The following is a 23,246-nucleotide window of genomic DNA, read 5'->3' on the forward strand; positions in this document are numbered from 1 at the left end:
TGTTTACCTGAAATGATGTTGTTAGCTGTGTGTATTCTCTAACCTCATGACGAGATGCCAACAGGATGCACTGTGGGAAGAAGGTATGCAAGCTATGCAGAGAGACCTTGGGTTTTAGCATTCATGTGGCTGTTACTCTGACAGATATAAGCCATTTAGTCGCTGTTGCAAACTACAAACTCCACTTTATATTAACTGGCTCTTTCTAAAGTTTTATGCACAGTGCCACACAGCCACCATTGTTAAACAATGGTTTGCGGCACGTGACAGAGTTCAAGGTGATGACTCCAATTGAGGAACTGAAGGATGGGCTAGAAAAACAAGTCTGAACCATTAATGCTTCCAGGACTTAAATGATCTGCTGCTAACATCTTGTTAGTCTTCCTCAATACTCAGAACAGATGCATAAGGGCTGCTAAATGCAACTATTTACATTAGACTCTACAGCCACAGCTCTGTGAGGTTATACCTAGGTGCAGCAGTGCTTCAACCTAAATACTAACATCAGCATGCCAACATACTGATAATGGTTGGGATAATCACACTGGGAAATTGTCTGAAGCTGCCCTTTCTCGTATGCAGTGCACACATAAGGAGAGTGTCTGCTGCAGACATTGTCTAAGAGGAAAAGTTTCATTAGGTTTAAGCATGGGTAGAGCACACAGAAGTATGACACAGAAAGACCACTCCCTGTTACATGGCCTCAGTTGGACATTGCGCAAACCTTTTTCCAATCAACTGAGGTACAGTGGGGCAAAAAAGTATTTAGTCAGCCACCGATTGTGCAAGTTCCCCCACCTAAAATGATGACAGAGGTCAGTAATTTGCACCAGAGGTACACTTCAACTGTGAGAGACAGAATGTGAAAAGAAATCCATGAATCCACATGGTAGGATTTGTAAAGAATTTATTCGTAAATCAGGGTGGAAAATAAGTATTTGGTCAATAACAAAAATACAACTCAATACTTTGTAACATAACCTTTGTTGGCAATAACAGAGGTCAAACGTTTACTATAGGTCTTTACCAGGTTTGCACACACAGTAGCTGGTATTTTGGCCCATTCCTCCATGCAGATCTTCTCGAGAGCAGTGATGTTTTGGGGCTGTCGCCGAGCAACACGGACTTTCAACTCCCGCCACAGATTTTCTATGGGGTTGAGGTCTGGAGACTGGCTAGGCCACTCCAGGACTTTCAAATGCTTCTTACGGAGCCACTCCTTTGTTGCCCGGGCGGTGTGTTTTGGATCATTGTCATGTTGGAAGACCCAGCCTCGTTTCATCTTCAAAGTTCTCACTGATGGAAGGAGGTTTTGGCTCAAAATCTCACGATACATGGCCCCATTCATTCTGTCCTTAACACGGATCAGTCGTCCTGTCCCCTTGGCAGAAAAACAGCCCCATAGCATGATGTTTCCACCCCCATGCTTCACAGTAGGTATGGTGTTCTTGGGATGCAACTCAGTATTCTTCTTCCTCCAAACACGACGAGTTGAGTTTATACCAAAAAGTTCTACTTTGGTTTCATCTGACCACATGACATTCTCCCAATCCTCTGCTGTATCATCCATGTGCTCTTTGGCAAACTTCAGACGGGCCTGGACATGCACTGGCTTCAGCAGCGGAACCCGTCTGGCACTGCGGGATTTGATTCCCTGCCGTTGTAGTGTGTTACTGATGGTGACCTTTGTTACTTTGGTCCCAGCTCTCTGCAGGTCATTCACCAGGTCCCCCCGTGTGGTTCTGGGATCTTTGCTCACCGTTCTCATGATCATTTTGACCCCACGGGATGAGATCTTGCGTGGAGCCCCAGATCGAGGGAGATTATCAGTGGTCTTGTACGTCTTCCATTTTCTGATGATTGCTCCCACAGTTGATTTTTTCACACCAAGCTGCTTGCCTATTGTAGATTCACTCTTCCCAGTCTGGTGCAGGTCTACAATACTTTTCCTGGTGTCCTTCGAAAGCTCTTTGGTCTTGGCCATGGCGGAGTTTGGAGTCTGACTGTTTGAGGCTGTGGACAGGTGTCTTTTATACAGATGATGAGTTCAAACAGGTGCCATTCATACAGGTAACGAGTGGGGGACAGAAAAGCGTCTTACAGAAGACGTTACAGGTCTGTGAGAGCCAGAGATTTTCCTTGTTTGAGGTGACCAAATACTTATTTTCCACCCTGATTTACGAATAAATTCTTTACAAATCCTACCATGTGGATTCATGGATTTTTTTTTCACATTCTGTCTCTCACAGTTGAAGTGTACCTCTGGTGCAAATTACTGACCTCTGTCATCATTTTAAGTGGGGGAACTTGCACAATCGGTGGCTGACTAAATACTTTTTTGCCCCACTGTAAATGTCTATAAAATTTCAGGGCTGCAGTGCGCACGTGAAGATGGATGACGACAATGCTAAAATTTGATTTAGATGGTATAATAGTAATTATGTTTACTGCATTTAGCACATTTAGATAGTACAGTGGTGCACCAAGAGACAGACAAACATTGCCAGACAGAGAGAAAATCTCTTGTGCAAATATATCATGCAGTCTGCAGAAATGTATAAATACAACAAACTGATGACCAAATAGTAACTTGTCATCTTTTTAAAGACAACTCGATGATCTGTTTTTGCATTCTGCCTTTTGAAAGATGTCGTCAGCTGGAAAAGTAAAGAAATTGTGCTTGTACGTGACTGCAGGAAAAAATGAGAGAAAACAATGACTTGTTGAATATGAATCTGACATCAGTTGTGTCAGATTAAAGGAAATTGCCCTGATATGCAGATTTGTTAATACACTCCATTAAGTATACGTGTGTGTCTCAAGAGCTTCTGCCGCATCTTTGTTCGTTCGTTTTTTTATTTTGAGAGCTGGCTTCTGAACCTGGCAGTTTCGGTGCCTGTCTATTTATCTGCACTATTCTCTCTTTCCTGCTTTCCTGTTTTTCTTCTCACTCAGTGATATCCTTTATGAGTCACCTGCAGGTCTCTGCTGCAGAGGACTCCAATAATTACTCCAGAACAACTGGCCTGGCAGGTCTATTTATATTTCAAAGACTGGGTGTATTAAAGCGCCTTAAAAAATTCAAGGAAGGAAAGAAATGTCACAACAGACCAAAAGAATGCGTAGATAATGTAGCATAAAAAGAATGAATAAAGAATCAAAGCAAAAGGTGAAAATAATAAAAAAGAGCAGTGAACACAACAGGTGTAAGGCTGGATTTCATTACATTTCGTTCATTTTGGTCCAAATACATTGCTCACGTAAACTGCAACATACCATCTATTCAGTATGCAAGCAGCATTGACTACAGTGATTAGACTACATAAACAATCACATGTTATAAAGAAGCACTTAATAAAGTTTTATTAAGCTTGTCTTTTACCAAACAGAATTTATTACACTCTGCCTCCATCTCCTGCGTCTACTCAAAACAACATCTGTGGAGGACGGGGGGTTTGATTTCTCCTAACCAATCACTTGAGCCCGGCCTATCAACCCTGAATTAATGTTATTCTAAGTACACACTGAGGCATAACCGTCTCAGCACACAGGTTTTGCAAGGGTTTAAAGAGTGGAGTGGAACGAAGTAAAACAGTTCCGCTTGTTCCTTCATTTCCTTCATGTCAATAGACACGCCTCAGGGGTGTCCAAAACACGCAAGCAATTATTACTGTAGCGCATCACAGATTGAGAACTCTTAACAACAACTTGACAACAGTATTAATCCCACCCATTGTGCTGATTGGCTAATTGTTGTACTGCCGCAATCCTGGTTGGAAAGATCGTTTTTTAATCGACAACTGCTTTTCGTGCGAACGAGCTAGATGAGTCGATCAGTCACCTCGTTGGATAAGACCGTTTCAAATCCAGATAATTATCAACCTGACCATTTCCAGCTCTCATTAGGAAAAACACTCTGGTTTGAGTTTGGAAATGAGACCCTAAATCACTCTCAAGAGCTGCATAAACTAATCAGAAAAACCTCTTTAGGTATAAACAGTTGTGATGTGGCAACTAATAAGTCATGTCTTGTGTAACAGAAACAGCAGCAGAGTGCAGCTCAATTAGCATTATGTCAGGCAATTAGTGAGGAAAACCAGGCGTTCTCCATATTCTTCTGCCGCTTGGCTCCTTGAATCTTTTCAGCGTCATTAATTTGTGCCACACTGTGTTAGTTAATTTACAAATGGTGGCAAAAAGTCAGCCCACTGTAACAATGCAATTATCCATCATGGATTCCATGCACTTTAATTTGCTGCCAAACAATCTTAGATATGTTTTTATAACCAACTTCCTTGCCACAAGCCAGTGATGATCCATTTACAGGCCATTTGATACCATCAGCTCTTCTAGACATTAATTAATAGGTACACTTTCCTAAGGTATTAAACAAAATCTCGTTTTCATTTTTGGGCAGTAATAGGAACCTCGGTGTACAGCTAGAAACTCCTCTCTACTACTGTACATCAACTACATCCACAGAAAAGACAGGCAATCCCAGTTCAAAGAAAGAGATCACCCAGTTTCTTTCACAGATGAAACCATGCAGGTAAAGCAGATACTGATGCAGCTATCTGGTGCTAAGAGACGGGTTACAGGAGAGCAGCAGAAGAGTGATAGAGAGTTAAAAAAAAGCATGTTACCAATCACTGGAGGGTGTTAAGATCAAGCCCCGATTAATGTGATCAAAGACCAAATGTTTTTTGTAGTCTGTGTGCGTGTGCTTTTTTTGCGAGAGTTAGATACATGCTTCATGTTACGGCCCTAGCAGGGCCTCCTCCTGAAGGTGCCTGTGTGGGCGTGTCACACTACCTCTTCTGCCTGAGGTGCCACCTTTCCCTTTTGTGCAGCTGATTCTCGTCAGTAATCAAGGAGATTTAAGCCCAGGGAAAGGTGAGCTCTGGGCCAGAGTGCCATTTTGTGTGGGCCCAGCTAGTGAGCTGAGTGTCTTGTGGTGTTTCCAGTTAGTGAGCTGTGTATTGTGGTTTCCAGATAGTGAGCTGCGCTTTCCTTTTGACTTTTTGCCTTACTGACCGACGCCTGAGTTTTTGTTTGTTTCTTTTATGGTGATAACGGCTTGTCCGTCTCTTTTAGTTGAATTACTTCAATAAAACTGTTTTATTTAACTGTTTTGCCTCCCTGACTCCTTTTTCTGACCCGGTCACTTTTGTTACTTCCCCCTCCCCGCCTAGACCCCTCAGGGGAACGTAACACTTCATGTTTCTGTAAGCATGTTTGAAATATGTGACATCGTACCCTTATCGATTCACAGCACCTTACTCTTGTTACAAAGTGAGTGTAACTGTAAAACACATTCATGGTTAGCCACCCGCATTGCACAACCAACAGAGACAATATTAAACATCCATTCTCTACACGTTGTATGTACTTGAGTGTGTCTTTGTATGTGTAAGTGACAGGGAGAGATGATTACTCAGGCATCGTGAGTAGATTTAACAAGTAAATTGAACACAGAGGTGGGCCGCCTCTCTGCTTGTTCTTTTGTTCTCTAATTGAATTTTTCACTGTGTGACAGTGTCACTGTCCACAGTGAAGTGAGTTTTACATTGGGTCGATCGTGGCTCAAGAGTTGGGAGTTCGTCTTGTAATCGGAAGGTTGGCGGTTCGAGACCCGGCTCAGACAGCCTCGGTCGTTGTGTCCTTGGGTAAGACATTTCACCCGTTACCTACTGGTGGTGGTCAGAGGGCCTGGTGGCGCCAGTGTCCGGCAGCCTCGCCTCTGTCAGTGCACCCCAGGGCAGCTGTGGCTACAATGTAGCTTGCCATCACCAGTGTGTGAATGAGTGAATGACTGAATGTAGTGTAAAGCGCTTTGGGGTCCTTAGGGACTAAGTAAAGCGCTATACAAATACAGGCCGTTTACCATTTACATTGCTATGAACAGAGAGGGTGCCGATCAAGAAAGAAGCTACCGCTCTAAAATTAACATCTCTAGGCTAGACTGAAATTTGCACCTCCACACATTCACAAGAAACCAACTAATTTAAACAAACTGTCAAGAAGAGTAGTCAAGTATCCAGCTAGAATTGTGCAGGAAGCTTATTGACCAAAACCCAAAAGCATCTGGTTGGGGTGGAATTGTAAAGGAGTATCTGTATACTAAAAATAAAATATATTCAAACTTATACACTAAAATCATCCAACAATCATGCCACTCTGGAAAAGAAGATATAAAAGAAATTACTGAACAACCCAAATTATCATGCCTATAATGAGAGTATGTAGACTTCTGTCCACAACTGTACTGTTGTCTTAAAAAAGTTTCTTTATAATATAATAAGTTTAATTTCTAACATAAATTTTAGAAACATTGATTTGCTTTATGTTCATGAGTAATATCTGAAGAACATTACTCGTACATATACATAAAATATACCAGTTTTGTTCCTATCACAAAAATATAACTTAGATCCTAACAAACAGCTCAAAGTGGGTAAGGTGTGGCTTTTTATTGGGGAACTGCTTTATATAAGAATTTTAAGACCAATACTGATATCGATGTTTGGTGATGTAAAAATATAATATCGTGGCTGACATTTTTTATCCTTTAGATACACAAAAAGATTTCTCTAGCATTGCTTGAGTGTAGTTATTACTTACTAGTTTTTACTAAGATTATATGACAAGCTGGTTGTTGTTTAGTGGCATTACAAACACATGTTGCAACAGGGAGGTCCCAGAGAGCCCTCTGGTGGACAAACTGTAAGAACAACAAACCTCAGTGCATAGTTGAAGGGTGTTTCTTGTCTTTAATATACTTTTTAAATTTCATTTATAAGCAACTATAAATATAGATATATTAGCAAATCGCTAATATTGGTTATATTACCAGTATATCTATATACATATATATATATATATATATATATATATATATATATATATATATATATACATATACATATACATATATATATATATATATATATATATATATATATATATATATATATATATATATATATATATATATACACACATATATATATACATATATATATATATATACATATATGTATGACATAAAGACAAGAAAGCTCCTTACCATGCATGAGGTTTCACCCCAAGTCCAGCACCCTGAGGCTGTACGCTAAGCGGAAGGAAGGGGGCCGGGGACTGGTGAGTGTCAGCACCACAGTCCAGGATGAGACAACAAACATCCAAGAATACATTGGGAAGATGGCCCCAACTGACCGAGTGCTCAGTGAATACCTCAGGCAGCAGAAACCCAAGAAAGAGGAGGGAGACGAGGAACCATCATGGAAGGACAGGCCCCTGCACGGTATGTACCACCGGCAGATAGAGGAGGTGGCTGATATCCAGAAATCCTACCAGTGGCTGGACAAAGCTGGACTGAAAGACAGCACAGAGGCACTAATCATGGCAGCACAAGAACAAGCTCTGAGCACAAGATCCATAGAGGCTGGGGTCTATCACACCAGGCAAGACCCCAGGTGCAGGCTGTGTAAAGATGCCCCAGAGACAATCCAGCACATAACAGCAGGGTGCAAGATGCTAGCAGGCAAGGCAAACATGGAACGCCATAACCAAGTGGCCGGCATAGTGTACAGGAACATCTGTGCCGAGTATAACCTGGAAGTCCCAAGGTCAAAATCGGAGATGCCCCCAAGGGTGGTGGAGAATGACCGAGCTAAGATCCTGTGGGACTTCCAGATACAGACGGACAAAATGGTGGTGGCTAACCAACCGGACATAGTGGTGGTAGACAAACAGAAGAAGACGGCCGTAGTGATCGATGTAGCGGTTCCGAATGGCAGCAATATCAGGAAGAAGGAACACGAGAAGCTGGAGAAATACCAAGGGCTCAGAGAAGAGCTCGAGAGGATGTGGAGGGTGAAGGTAACGGTGGTCCCCGTGGTAATCGGAGCACTAGGTGCGGTGACTCCCAAGCTAGGCGAGTGGCTCCAGCAGATTCCAGGAATAACATCGGAGATCTCTGTCCAGAAGAGCGCAGTCCTGGGAACAGTTAAGATACTGACCCGAGCTTGAAGGATAAACCACCCGCAGGGGCGTGCTGGGTGTTCATATATATATATGTATGTATGTATTAATTGTAGCTTAATTCCATTAATATAAATATATATATATATATATATATATATATATATATACATATATATATATACATATATATATATATATATATATATATATATATATATATATATATATATATATATATACATATATATATATATATATATATACACATACATATATATTTATATTAATGGAATTAAGCTACAATTAACAGAACTAGTGTGACGCGACTGCTGAGCTGCTCATGAAAACATTCTTCAGAGTCAAAAATCTGATCTGAATTTAAAGACAGAGCTTGCTTTGTGCATTCTAAACAAAATTATCAACCACAGCATAAGCAAATTTCCTGACCTCTTGTACTGTACTTACTAATCTTGTATTTCCGAATCTAAAAATAAGACAAGGAGATGTGTGTCTACAATGCAACAGGAAACCTTTCTTTACCCCAGGTTCACAGCTCTGTTTGCCCCAAACACTGTAGCTAAGCAGCTGAAAGGCTGACCTCCTCTCACTAAGACACATCTTTTGACTCTGGCCATTTTCTCACCATTATGTTAAGCAATGGGCCTTTGCCTGCCAGAGACAGGAGACTAGTTGCTGAGGCTATCATTCATAGCACAGAGGAGGAAAGGATTAAGGCCATTGAGAAAGAGCAGGAGAGAGAAGGGTCTGCATCTTAATGCAGGCCTGAGTGTGGAACAGCCTTGTTATTAGGTGGCTCTCTGGAAAAAGAGCAGCGGCTGGGTGGGTGGGTGGCTGCTTGTGAAAATAACAACATTTGCTATCTAAAATCCAGTAGTTAGCACTTTTTCAAAGATCTTACCTCTTAAAATCTAATTATATTTTCAATGAAAAGGTAACTTTACCATTACATTTTGAATGCTTAACTATTTTGTCTTTAATAACGTCAAATGATTTCTTTTCCCTCGTGATTTTTCCTTCTCGAGGTGTGTAACGCTAACGCATTACAATCTAAAAATAGTTCACCACTGACACTTGTAATAGATGACTGTCTTTAAGAAATATCTCTCTTCTCCATTTGGCTGAGGGATACAGCAAATTATTTCATACAGCTAGAACAGAAATATTATTACAACACAGATCAAAAGACTTAGAATCACACTCAGTGACCAGCTACAGTCACCAGATCACCTTAAAGAAAACCGACTGTCTCTCAGTCATGTTGATCATCACATGGAAAAAAGGGAAATAATTCCTATTGAACACAGGAATTATTAATACAAAGACCTAAAACAACTTTATACATTTCTCATGGTTTGTGGATTCCTGTAGAAAGAAAAATAAACATCATGTTTGCTATGCTTCGCTGTAAAAAGTGTTCTAATTCATGCTAAAATCTTTGACTACTGATCGCACAAAACAGATTTTTTTTTCATACAGTTAATGGGCCTTTCCTGGCATCACACCAGCAATAGTAGCTCATCATGTTGTGTGCAGAATTACAACAGCCTGAGCGGTGTAGCTCCCCCTGGCCAGCCTGAACTTGTGCCAACCCCACTATCCCACCGCAGCCTGGCTAGCATGGATATTAGCTCCAGTGCAGGTGGAAAAGGGGCTTTGGCACTCATTCCTCAGCCTGGTGCCTCTGGAGAAGTGAGACGTAAGGTTTAATTAGAGTAGATAGCACGGCATTTTGGACAAGTAGGGGAGGCTTTAATTGATGTCAGAAGTATCTTACTTTGTGCGGTGTTGTGATTTCACTGGGGAAAAAGGGAGGCAGTAAAACCAAGTCTTTGGTTTAAATTAGAGAGAGTATGTTTGTAACAGCTGAAATCTAAATGTCTAGCAGATAAGAGTTTTTAAAAAAAGTACAGAAAACAAGAAAATGTAGCCCTGACACCGACATGATAATTGTCTAAAATTACACACAGTTTTGGTTTCTTGAATGCTGTGTTCTGTAATCAGCAGACAATGACAATTTGAATAGCAAACAAAACTTCCATGATCTTTTCTGCATATCACCGCAGTTTTCTAAACAAATCAGGCCTAACTAATAGAGACTTTGAGCCTTTGTTAAGCATAATCCGGTTTTCTGACAGCACTCTTGCTAAAAAAAACACATCTCAAGTAAATTATAAAAAGAAAGTTGCTTGTCATCTAACATCTCACAGGCATCTTTTGTGTGATAATAACAGACCGGCAATAAGCATAAAGGTTTGTTTGGGATTTTCAGCATGTGCATTAATCAGTTTTGACTACAGCTACGACATACCAACTGCTACGGAAAGTAAACAAGGAAATAATGTGTGCGTGTGTGTGTTACCGCCCCAACACTAACGCACTCTTAATCCAAAACAGCCCGAAACAATGTTGCAAATAGATGCAGAGCTGTGATCTATTTCTAAAAAGGTTTATTGGGAACAAGTAGAAAAAGGAACACCAAGATATAAGAGATTCGGTTTCCTCTGAGGACCCTTTTTCCAACTGGGAGGAATGACGACATCTTATCTCTCCAGTGAGGCCATTTAAATATAGACTCCCGCTGCTTTAGCTGTTCCTACAGCGTGAGAGTCTGTTGATTTGCGAACCAGACTTCCTTTTACGTTGCCATCCTTGAACTTCAGCAGCAGTGACACAGCTTTATGTCCTGAACTCTTCCTCTAGGAAGTCAACATAATAATTCATATTTACTGCGCTAACATTAAAACTTCCATTTTAATATTAATCATCCCCGAGCCCACACGTTCAACAAGTCACAGGTCCCTCACGGCTCTCTGCAGAAACCCAAGAAGGAAAAGATTTTTTTGCCATCGTCACTCCATTGATGCAATATGGTGTAATCTGGCCCCCCTGACCGAGCAGATATTTAATACAGGACTGTTCTATACATAATAAATGGCCCTAAGCCATACACCGCTGCATCCTTCTAAAGCAAAGCTAGAAACGGCCTGCCCTTGAAATACCACCAGGGTGTGGAAATCCTATTCTGGTGCCCACTGTTTCCATCCATACAATATGTGACATTAATTATCTTGTTTTTGAGGTCAAAAGGTTCTCGCAAAGATAAACCCCCCCCAACGACTCCAGAATAAGTGCAGGGTTATCAATAAATGACATGAAAAAAGGCGCTTTGACGCATGTTAAAGCACATGTGAGGTAAGTGGATAATGAAACAACATGGCTGAGGGCTGGTATGCTTCTCTCTGTGCATGTGTGCATGTGCGTGCATGTGTGATGGAGACAAGCGAGGGGGGTGGGCAGAGTGCTGCTGAGAGTGATGAGATGCGATGAGACACAGTTTGAGTGAGTGCATACTAGTGGGGGTCGTGATGGTGGTGGGGATAGTGTGTGTGTGTGTGTGTGTGTGTGTGTGTGTGTGTGTGTGTGTGTGTGTGTGTGTGTGTGTGAGAAAGTGGATGAGAATGAGCGAGAGAACAAGAGAGGGAAGATAGACATAAATGGCTATGAGTTAGCATGGCCTACTATTTTTTTTTATTACAGTTTAAGCAAATTGAGGCCACTAACGCAGCAGTTAGGCTGCTTTTCAGGTCACTCAAAAAGCTGTACTAAAAGGGTAGCTAGACCTAAATCCACTGTTAATTTGATGGAATAAAAGACACCGCAACCTAGTAAAGGATCAAAGCATGCTGCCGCACAACGTGTCGCTACAAGTTGTCTCATGTCGTCGTGTTACGCGTGCAGGACAGCCACACCGGAGTTAATTTGATTGAATTAAAAATCTTGATTACTGGCTGAGCACAGCTGGCTCTGAATCAGTTGACAGTGTTGCTCCTTTTTTAAGGTGCCAAATAGAGACTGCCATACTCTTCTTACTGTTTATGCCACTCAGGTTGCAGGTTGCCAAAGTCTTTAGTCAACATTGCGGATTCCTTTTGCTGAAAACATCGTCCCTATCCTCAGTATGATGAGCTGGCTCTACTCAGCAATGCTGTGGGAAAAGGGACTGTTCAGCTCAGTCAGATGGGTGATTCATTTGAGTTTGTGGAGTAATTGACCTTGTAAATATGGAACTTGGGAGTCTGTGCTAAATCATTATCTCTGAATTAGCCGTTCTTCATTTTTTAGCACTTGAAACAGTACAAGCATTTACATAAAAACTAATATTTCATGAAATGTATGGCTCCCAGTAGTCATGGAGCAGGTGGCTGTCACCAACACACACAAAACTTGATAAATGAACATCAAGATTAAGGGACAGTTGGGCGTTTCAGGTTCTGTAAAAGCTGGTGGAGAAAAGGTTCATGATTTTGATAGGCAATGTGTGACAAAAAACTTGTGAATACATTAGATTTCCAGCAAGGCTCTTATTATAAGTATGACCCAATTATAGCATGAATATGATTATTTTTAAAGGAGAAACCATAATCAAGCTTTTAACTGCTTGTAAGAAGGAACTGTTAAAAATGAATTCTCAGACTTTACAACTATCTCAGTTGTATGCTATATTTCTATTCATTTCCATACACAAAATGTGAACAAATCCTGCAGATTATTACAACATAGTTAACCACTCGTCAAATGTCAGAGTCCAAACCCCCAATAAGCACTTCTGTGCCTGTCCAAAAAAATCACACTGAGAAAGCTGTGGAGGAGGAACTGCATCAATCATTTCAGGCACACATCAAAACATCCCACAGCCCCATGTTGTTTTATTTAACCACACAGAAACCAGCAAGCCCCCAAATCATATGAGGGCGCCTGTGAATTTTCAAGAAATAGCCTTTAGCCTGTTATGTCTTCTAAACCCGCAAAGGCGCAGTGTAAATACTGGCTCCAAAAAAAGGAAAAAACCAAAAAACAGCGTTTTGAATCAGCATGAGTCACCTTCCCACCCACTTTGGACGAAATGTTCACTCCTGTCTAACAGATTTGACTTAACATGTAAAACACAGAGAAATTCAGTGGGCGATACGTGGGCTCCTAGACACAAACAACAACAAGTAAATCAACAGTTTTAGTCTCTGTGGAGCCGTTTTGGGTTTTTAAAAAAATGATTATTATTTTTTTTTACCTTCGGGTGAGAGCGCTTCTGGGAAATTGGAGAAGACGACTTGGAGAATGTATCCGTGTTTAGTCCGTAACTTCCCGTGCAGGGCATCTGTTTTTCAAGACGTGCTGACGGCGAGGAAGAGGAGGATGGATGAAGGAGATCACACTTGCGAGCGCCGCTGTGGTAACTAGCAGTGACAGGCGCTTTCCGCTGAAACCCGGCGTGCCGTCCTTTGACGCCTTATTTGTCCGGTGAGTTTGTGTGCCTCTCGCGGGGGTAAAAGCGGGAACGCCGGTCCACCGTGGTCTCCATAACCGAGCTCTGTGTTCACTCTATATTTCTAAGCTTAAAGACGACAGACAGGCACATGAACAAAGAGACACACAGGCAGGTGAGAAGAAGGAGAGGAGGACTGCCTCTGTCTGTCAGGCAAGCGAGGAGAGAGACTGAGACGCTGCTGCAACCAACCAACAAACTCTAAAGAGAGAGAGGGGGGGGGGGGAGAGGGAGAGAGGCATAAGTGAGCTATTGACTTCTCAGTTAGCAAAAGGCTTTAATCTGGAGTTGTGTAATCCATCACCATGAAAACCATCTGCAAAGATGACTCTTAACTAACTACCATAATGGACTTATTGAGCGTTATATCCAAATCACGAGTCTAGCTAAAAACACTGGATTCGACATTTTTCACAGTTAAAATCATCTGCAAAAAAAAAATAAAAAAATTCAGCTTTCGGCTTTATCTGTAAACTCCAGCTGGGATAAAAAGGTAATCATGATAGGAAAATGTAAACTCTATCATGGATTTGAGGAAATTGTGGCTATTTACTGTTCATCAATAGTATGTGTGAGTGTTTTGAATTATTAATATCACAATGAGCTAACAATAAAAATGCAGATTTTCAGAATCATCCAGCAACTACTGTAAACTGAAATATCCCCCAATTTAAATGTGACAAAACCGCTCACAGACAGATTTAAGCAGTTTGTGGTTTCAAACCATAAATAGATACCAGTGGCCCCCAACAACAACAACAAAAACATTCAAAAATGCACGTTAGAAACCTGTCGTCTCTTATATGATAATGCAAAAGCTTTTTCAGTTGAGCTTTCCTCTGACAAAAGAGAATCAACATATTTACTGAGTCCCTTTCTGCGAGATAGATGTTCCACATTTAGGGAGATAGGGAACCATAATGAGAACTAACAGACTTAAAAACTCCTTTGTCCCACACGCCATCAGACTGTTTAACTCCTCTCTGGAGGGGAGAGGGAGGGGAAACAGGAGGACAAAGGAGGGAACAACTAAGCTGTAGTGCCTCTTCACCTCACTGTGCAATACCTTTTGTGCAATACTTTTGTAAATAGTCAACGGTGCAATAGACTCAAGACTTGAAATGTGCAATTGACTTGTATTTTTATTTTTATTCCTATTTATTCTATTTATCCCCTTCGTATATTTTATTTATATTGTCTCTGTATTTATATATATATGTGTGTGTGTATAACTCTGTAACTTCTGTCGGTGCTGTGCTTTTTTGGAAATCGAATTTCCCAGAGGAACCCACCCGAGGGATTAATAAAGTTCTATCTTATCTTATCTTATCTTAATGAACAGAAAATAACACTGGACCTGCCCATCTGTTTTTATCAGGCCTCTCTTGCACAGGGAAAGTAATTAATTTTGTCGCCCTCTGTATGAAGTCTGTATGTTATGCAAAAAGAGTAGAGGCTGAAATGAAAGTGAGCAAAAGACACAGATATGAAATGATTCAGTACCATGGACAGCTCACGGTCTGCAGCCTAACTAGGCCAAACGCTGCTCTTGTTCTTGCTGTCGCCTTTGTAATTATGTCAGTTAATCTAAATTCAGCTCGGAACAGACTTATATTAAGATTAGAGCCATTGTACTAAAAAATTATGATGTTCACAAACTGAGGCACAAACTCTTAGTGTACTGACTAAGAAAGACAGGGAGGCACGGCAAGTGTGGCGAGACATCAGTGAAGATTTAGTCAAGCTAATGCACCGAGAGCACTACATGTTTATGGCTTTATTGTAGGCCTGTTTCCACTTGTCACGTTTAATTGCTTTTGTCCCCCAGGAGGTTAAAGCTGTGGAAAAATACAAGTGTTTGTTAAAAGGTTGACTTTTTACCTTTTACACACACAAGATCACTTTCTCTCTCTCTGTCTCGCTCACACACATGCGCTCACACAGGTAGATTAGCCCCAATTATAATTAGCTCATTAGTTTTCTCATTAGCAATACGATTACAAACTAGCACTTGACTTCTATTTTAGTCGCACTTTTTTAAAATATTTTTGCCAAAGTTGATGATTTTAGTTTTCTTGTATTTGAAGTACAAAAATCAATGCGTTAAACTGATAGAAGAACACTGGGGTGATAGAGAACGCGGTTCTATTCCAACTCATCAGTCTCTCTCAGAGCATTTCTACACACTACGGAAAGCAATTTTCTCCAAAACAGGACAGTGTTGTTGCTTATTGATCACTTTTCCATTAGAGATCTCTACACTTTCTTCTGAGCAAAATTTTTGAACTGAACTGGTAATGAGGTGAAGCCTCAGCCACTGTTCACTTGACACCTTTCTCCTGGAGCAAGAACACAGTCTATACACCAGGGTGCACAAATGATTGGCTCTGTGTCTTGGCATTTCTGCTGCCTTATACAATGAAGCTAAAGGGAGGCTTTCTGATGGTAAAACTCTCAAGATCCAGACCTTTTCTTGCAACACATGGCAGGCATTTCTACATGTGTTCTTGTCATATCTGCTGCAACACGAAGCCTGCATAATCCTGGCTCACATGCATTAATATTAAAGCAACTCCCTTCTGCTGCCTTTCTCTCTAAGCGTGTACTTCAGCAGCATCTGTGCTGTGAGAAGGCAATGTGAGGGAGGATTACCTGCTTAATTAGGGAACTTAGGCTTTGTATGTTAGTGTGAGGGCAATACATCAGGAGTGTAATCATAAGTAATCAAACACCATTTATTTAATCTTTCCCAAAGCATTCGCTTTACAAGATAGTGAGTAATTGCAACTTCTATTAGACCCTATAAACACATACACTCACCAGACATTTTATTATGAGTGCCTTTCTAGACTCTCTGGACTCTCTTTTGCCTTTTAAAAGTGGTTCGTATTGACATGATAGCATCACACATGATAGAAGCAAGCTTCACATCAATGAGCTTTGTGTTATTGACTTCCTGGAAGCATCCATAGGAAGATGTTTACACTGTGGTCATAAAGGGTGATCGGCAGAAATACTCATGTAGACTGTATCATTTAAAAGATGCTCAGCTGGTACTAAGGACCCTAGGTGTGCCAAGAAAACAACCCCCACATTATTTAATTACTACCATCAGGATGAACTGCTGAAACAAGACAGGATGGATCCATGTTTCATGTTGTTTAACCATCCAAATGTCGAAGTAGAAATCAAAATTCATCAGTAGATCTGTTGTGCTGTGCTGGTGAATTTGAGTTGCGCACCAGTTGGCACCTGCCGTGGTCGGTAGCCCGTCTGCTTTTTCTAGTTGTATCAAGTTGTTATTCAAGTTAGCACTGCCTTCCTGTTAGGTGGAAGGAGTCTGGTTCTTCTCCTCTGACCTCTAACATCAATAAGAAATCTTTGTCCAGAGAAGTGCTACTCAGTGGATATTTTCTTTTTAAACCATTCTCTCTAAATCCTACAGATGGTTGTGTGGGAAAATCCCAGTCGATCAGCCGTTTCTGAAATATTCAGAATATTCATACCAGCCTGTCAGGTTTTTTTTTGTCCACCACACCACATTCAGTCACTTAACTTACCTTTCTCCCCCTTCTGATGCTCAGTTTGAGCTTCAGCAGAAAGACATCCTAACCACTGTCTAAATGCCTAAATGTAGTGGCTTCTGCCATATGATTGAATGATTTGATACATTTCATACACTACAGTACATTTAAGCTCCATGTCAATGTTTGAGGTAAACATGTCTGTTTGCAATTTGTTAATAGATTAAAATGAGATATAAGAACGTCACTCTGGAAGACTAGTAATGGCACGTCATAGTCCAACTAATAAACAGATGGTCTCTCTCTCTCTCTCTCTCTCTCACACACACACACACACACACACACACACACACACACACACACACACACACACACACACACACACACACACACACACACCGATTCTTCTTTAACATAAAGTTTGACACAGTCACAAAAAGTCAGTACGTTGCTGGTTCAAGTTGCATATGGGAATTAGTAGTGTCATTTCACAGAAACCAAGGGACCTTTCAGGACCGTTCACTCTGTTCCACGAACAATGGTGTGATTAATTAAGGAAATAGTTCTGTTTATGCATGATGTCTGCACCTGCTCATCAACGTCCCTGACAACACCAATTAGCTGCATGTGGTGTAAGAATAGAATTTGACAGCATATTAACAATTGGGAACAAAAATTGAAGCAGTTTGGATTTTTTGTTGGACCTGTTAATAATTAAAATATGACCTTCATCTTGATGTCAGCTCCACCCCCTTGCACTTTTGTTCTCACAAAATCTACCCACAGACAGACAGACAGACAGACAGACAGACAGACAGACAGACAGACAGACAGACAAAGCACCTGCCAAAATACTTAAAGCACTTTGCCTTTGTACAGAAGGCGTCACCAGGATCACATAACCTACATAAAAAAATCTACATAAAAATGAATGAAAGCACATATTTATTGGTAGTAAATAGATTAATTAAACATTCATTCAGAAATTCTTTTGGTTTGAAGTGCAGCTTAAAAGCTGTTTAATAACAAAATTGGTTTGTTTGTTTGTTTATTTAGTTATTTTGGAATCATATCACTTTAATTAAAAACAAAAGCCTGCATACGAAGATGCTCTCAGTGGGGATGATTTACAATGTAAACAATGCCTGCAGTTTAAGATTTTCCCTACTGACTCTCAGTTTGGAAATGCTGTGACCAACCACTTGCGAGAATCTATCCATGCCAAACACCCGTCCTCCTCCATGATTGCTCAAACACACACACACGTGCCCACACACTCACATTCACATGCATGCAGTCACACTGAGGCACCTGTCCACCTCTGCTAAATGTTCCCATCTGAACAGGCAGCTGGTGTCAGTTGCACATCTTTTTGCTCATTGGGTAATTTAATTCCAGATTTAGAGCTTTCTGCACCGCAGAGAGGGCATGGTCACCTAACCAACACACACAATGTGTTGGTGGCAGCACTGCTGAAGAGGATGTAAGCAGAGATATTAAATTTGTTTCTGTTAAGGGTCTTTCAGTTGGTTTAATAAAAATGCAGCTGCTACCTGTTTGTCCTTCATAGGGCTCATGGCCAAAATGGCCAATTATTTTGTTCAATATTGAGTTCACAGTTATTTCTAATGAATATTCATTGATTTCAGAGACATTTTTATTTTAGTTTTACTGTCATGTAAACAGAGCTTTGATTTTGCTTCAAAATAAAATTAGTGGTGGCCCTGAGAAGTTAACAAAGCAACAAATAGGAAAATGTTTCAAAATGGAAACAGAAAAAAGTAATGGAGCTCACATGTGTACATGCATATGAAGTACGTATGAAATATATGAAATCAACAATACAATTAATATAATAGTTTTTCACTCTATTGCTTTTGCCTCCACAACGAGTGTTAAATGAAACGCGTAGCAAAGTACTCGATGGCTGTGATGCGTCATGCATACAGTGCAGATATTGCCGCTTTGGAAAAAATAACTGTGTGAAGGGATAACATATCTTTAGCCCATTTTTCCTGAACCTTCATTACTCATCATGTTTAGTGGGCAATTATCTTTGATCAAATGGATTGGTTGGTGATTTCAGTTTGTCTGAATGGCTACCATGATGCGCTGTACAGACTGATTTTTGTGGACATCTGAGCTGATGTTGGATGTTGGATCATATTTTTATAACTCTTTTTGAACAGTTTTATGTTTGGACGTTGCTTTAATTCCATATTCAGACTGTTCCATAGTTTCACTCCATGAACAGAAACACAAAAGCCTTTTCTTGTAGTACGTACCTTCCCTGTTTTGAAGTTACAAAACCCCCTTAAATTATAACTTCCTTCTTTAAAAAAAAAAACATACTCAGAATATTACCTGGCAGTTCTTTATTTTTTGCTTTGAATAGAATTTGTGCTGTTTGGAATTTCACCAGATTGTCAATTTTCAATTTTTCAGACTGCAAAAATAGTGAGTTTGTATGTTCCCTATAACCTGCATTGTGGATGATTCGAATTGAATTTTTTTTGAAGAGTAAAAAGTGAATGTTTTATAGTTATTGCCCCAGACCTCTGCACAATAGCGTAAGTATGGTGAAACCAGTGAACAGTAGAGAATATGAAGTGATGTTCTGTCGAATACCTGCTTTGCCTTGTTTAGTACTGCAATGCTTCGTGATACTCTGGAATGAATATATCTTACGTGAGCTCTCCAGTTAAGTTTTTCATCTATTATTACCCCCAGAAATTTATTTTCACTGACTCTTTCAATATCAACACCATTTATTTGAATCTTTGCATTTGTATTTAAACTACTAATTCCAAATAACATAAGTTTAGATTTATTCAAATTTAATGATAATTTGTTTTTATCAAGCCAGAACATCACTTTACTTATTTCATTAGTCATATCCTCCAATAAATTCTGCAGATCATCACCAGAGCAAAAAATGTTTGTATCGTCAGCAAAGAGAACCATTTTTAATACTTTGGACACTTTACAGATGTCGTTAATGTACAAGTTGAAGAATTTTGGACCCAAAACTGACCCTTGGGGTACACCACAAGCAATGTCCATACATAAGGAGCAACCACCATTTAATTTCTGCTTCCTGTCACCTAAATAACTCCGGACCCAATCTAAAGCTACCCCTCTGACACCATAACGTTCCAGTTTTCTTATTAACATATCATGATCTATAGTGTCAAATGCCTTTGTCAAGTCTATGAATAACCCAGCCACATATTGCTTTTTGTCTATGGAATTTGTGATGTATTCTATTGACTCTAATAGTGCCGATGATGTTGATCTGCTTGATCTGAATCCGTACTGACTCTCGGTGAGTAGTTTATGTTTATCTATAAAAATTTCCAGTCGGTTTTTAAACAGTCTTTCAAGAATTTTTGAGAATTGAGGTAGTAAAGAGACAGGCCTGTAGTTTGTGAAATGGTGTTTGTTGCCAGATTTGTATAGAGGTATAACTTTTGCTATTTTCATTCTATCTGGAAATCGACCAGTTTGAAATGATGAATTGTATGTAAACGGTTTTATAATAGCCTCAATATCATTACAATCCAAAGATTTCTGATTGTTACATTTTTTTGACAATTTCAAAAACTTCATTTTTATCAACGGCTGTGAGAAACATAGAATATGGATTTCTGTCAATCAGTGTATCCGGTTTTTCCTGTGCTTTCCCAGGATGAGTGATTGTTCTTGCTAAATTTGGTCCAGCAGTTACAAAGAATTCATTGAGACTATTTGCCACAACATCCATATTGTATTCTTCATGCTCATTACAAATGAAATACTTGGGATAGTTCTTTTGTCCAGTCCCACGTTTTATAACACTGTTCAGTATTTCCCATAATCTTTTATTATTATTTCTATTTATATCTAATTGCTTCATATAGTATTCCTTTTTGCTGAATCTAAGTATATTAGTTAACCTATTTTTATATCTTTTGTATCTGTATCTGATCATATATATAATTTCTTCTTGGTTAACTTCACTTGCTCTAAATCCAAAGTATTTCCAAACAGCTTGAGGAACAAGCTCTTCAACTTCTGCTGTGTCATACATCTGAATTGTGATGTATATCTGTCCTTCAACATTTTCTTACTCATTCAGGCTAGTCGAGGAAACTTCGAGCTGCACTGTGCAAAGACCAGCTGTAACATGTGGCATGTGGTCAAGTGCTGATTTGCTTTTGCTTTGAATTTTAAATAGCGGAGCGTGCTCATTTAATTGTGGGGACCCAAAACCATGATTGAGTTTAAACTTTGATTAATTGCGCAGCCTTGTCCTTCATATGCACTACTCAACTATGAGGTAGAGGCTGCCTGATGAATGTATTGCTTCTATTGCTGACACTGGTAAATGCTGCATTTATGCCAGATTGTCATGTAGTAAAAAATATGCAGAGAATCTGAGAGCAATTTTAGGGCATGCTGCTTTGGTCCTCTGCACACGTACTCACTCAGTTCATGTTGATTAAATGGTTTTTAGGAAAAATAGTTATGTATGAGAATTTCTTAGCGCATCTAATGAGGACTCACTGCCTGCAATGAACACATTATACAGTTTTACAGAATGTGTAAAGTACAACTCTATACTACATGTGAGATTTCTGCAGACTCAGAATTATGTGCTACATATTGATGCCATGTCAACATGGTACAAACGCGATCTAACTGACTACCACCTTGGGTGCTTACAGATGAGGATAAATGTGTATATTCTGGGTGTAGCTTCTCCAGTCAGTAATGTATGCGCATGTGTAGAATTTAGTTCATTTCACTATGTTTAAGACCGAGCTAAACATTTTAAGTCTAAATGTTGATAAAAATGCATGTTGTTATGAAGGGTCATCAAATCTTAAATAATAGTAGGTTATCTTTGTTGTTGGTTTTGTGTCTGTTATTCAGTTCAATTCAGTTTTATTTATATAGCGCCAAATCACAACAACAGTTGCCTCAAGGCGCTTTATATTGTAAGGTAGACTCTACAATAATACATCCAGAGAAAAACCCAACAACCATATGACGCCCTATGAGGAAGGACTTTGGCGACAGTGGGAAGGAAAAACTCCCTTTTAACAGGAAGTAACCAGTAACCTCCGGCAGAACCAGGCTCAGGGAGGGCGGGGCCATCTGATGTGTGTCGTAGTTTAAGTTCCTCCAAATTGACAAGACTAAGAACACAATAGAGATTTTATGTGGCTATATACATGCACAGCAATGTTTCTACTAATACTAACATGAAGGCAGAAGGAAATCTATTCCTCCTCTCTATCATGTGTGAGCATGGGTGTGGTTAACTCTGCTCCAGAATTAGACATGGCTGCCAGCTTCAGTTGGTGCACATTTTTCTCACTGACACCCACTTCTTGTGCTTGTCTTGTTATTTGATTCTTCTGCTCTTAGGCTTAGTTACTGCGTCTTTCTGGAAGTTCTAAAAGTTCCCATTTGCATCTCTACTCTCGGTTTTTGTCCTTCGGTGTCTCCTGTGTCAAGTTGATCTTGTTACATTTAGTTGTGTCTGTGTACTTGTTTTATTTTTGTACCAATTGTTTTCTATGTCTTGCATTAATTTCACCTTTCCCATTTCTGGTATGTTGTCTTCAGCCGTGTTCTCCACTTATTTCCGCTTTCCATGTCTCTCATGTGGGTCTACAAGATAATTCCACATAGCTAACAGTAACATTTACACTGAAATCTATACCATATCTGATTAAAAATCATCATCAGAGTGGCCATAATTCATCCTTATAAAGCATCCATATTCAATTCATCCTAATTCAACCTATTTGAGAGGTATCTGGACTTCAGTCGTGGGCTTACTACTGACACACGGACCATCAGACTGGGATTGCAAGTCAGGAACACACACTGCTGCTCTTCTCAAGAGCACAAGTCCCTCCTTTAAATACTAGAAATCTTTTTGTGCCATTCATACGATGAGAGCTGTTCCTTTGTACATTTCCCTTTTTTAACCTGTGCCAACAATTGGAGTTGTTCACATCTCCCCCGTCACATCAACAGCAATTTTGACAGCAAACACCTGAAATATAGCAGAATAAATGCAATCAGCATTAATTATACAGATGATTAAGATTCAACATTTTCCAAAGCTCAATGGATAAGCCTTTCAGGGCTCACAGTTTTAACAGTAGGTCACAGGGGGACCGTGCAGAGCTTGTTTTTGGTTTTAGGCAGGTTTCCTTCCATAACTCTGATCCTTGAAGTGAATGCTGAAAAATGAGACTTAAATTCGGAGGCAGGAACAAAGGCGCATTTATGGGGCACTGGGAGAAGCTGTTGGTTGATTATGCCAGCAGAGGTTGCTGCCTTGGCTTTTAGCAATCAGGACTGCATTGTAGCTCGGGATTTTTTTTTTTTACTTT

At 40.0% G+C, this 23,246-nt stretch overlaps 1 protein-coding gene across 1 annotated transcript in view; it reads right to left on the reverse strand.

Annotated features, from left to right (window-relative positions):
- The window catches only part of dlgap4b (discs, large (Drosophila) homolog-associated protein 4b), a 140,179-nt gene extending 126,681 nt beyond the window's left edge, over positions 1–13,498 (reverse strand). The window contains exon 1 of the mRNA XM_085406139.1: positions 13,076–13,498. The gene's annotated coding sequence lies outside the window, so the exon portion shown is untranslated. The remainder of the gene's footprint in view (positions 1–13,075) is intronic.
- Between the last annotated feature and the right edge of the window lie 9,748 nt (positions 13,499–23,246).

This window comes from Rhamphochromis longiceps, linkage group LG5 (genome assembly GCF_057381845.1).
Source record: "Rhamphochromis longiceps isolate RC_006_pf linkage group LG5, R_longiceps_female_GT1.1, whole genome shotgun sequence".
Classification (NCBI taxonomy): Eukaryota; Metazoa; Chordata; class Actinopteri; order Cichliformes; family Cichlidae; genus Rhamphochromis; species Rhamphochromis longiceps.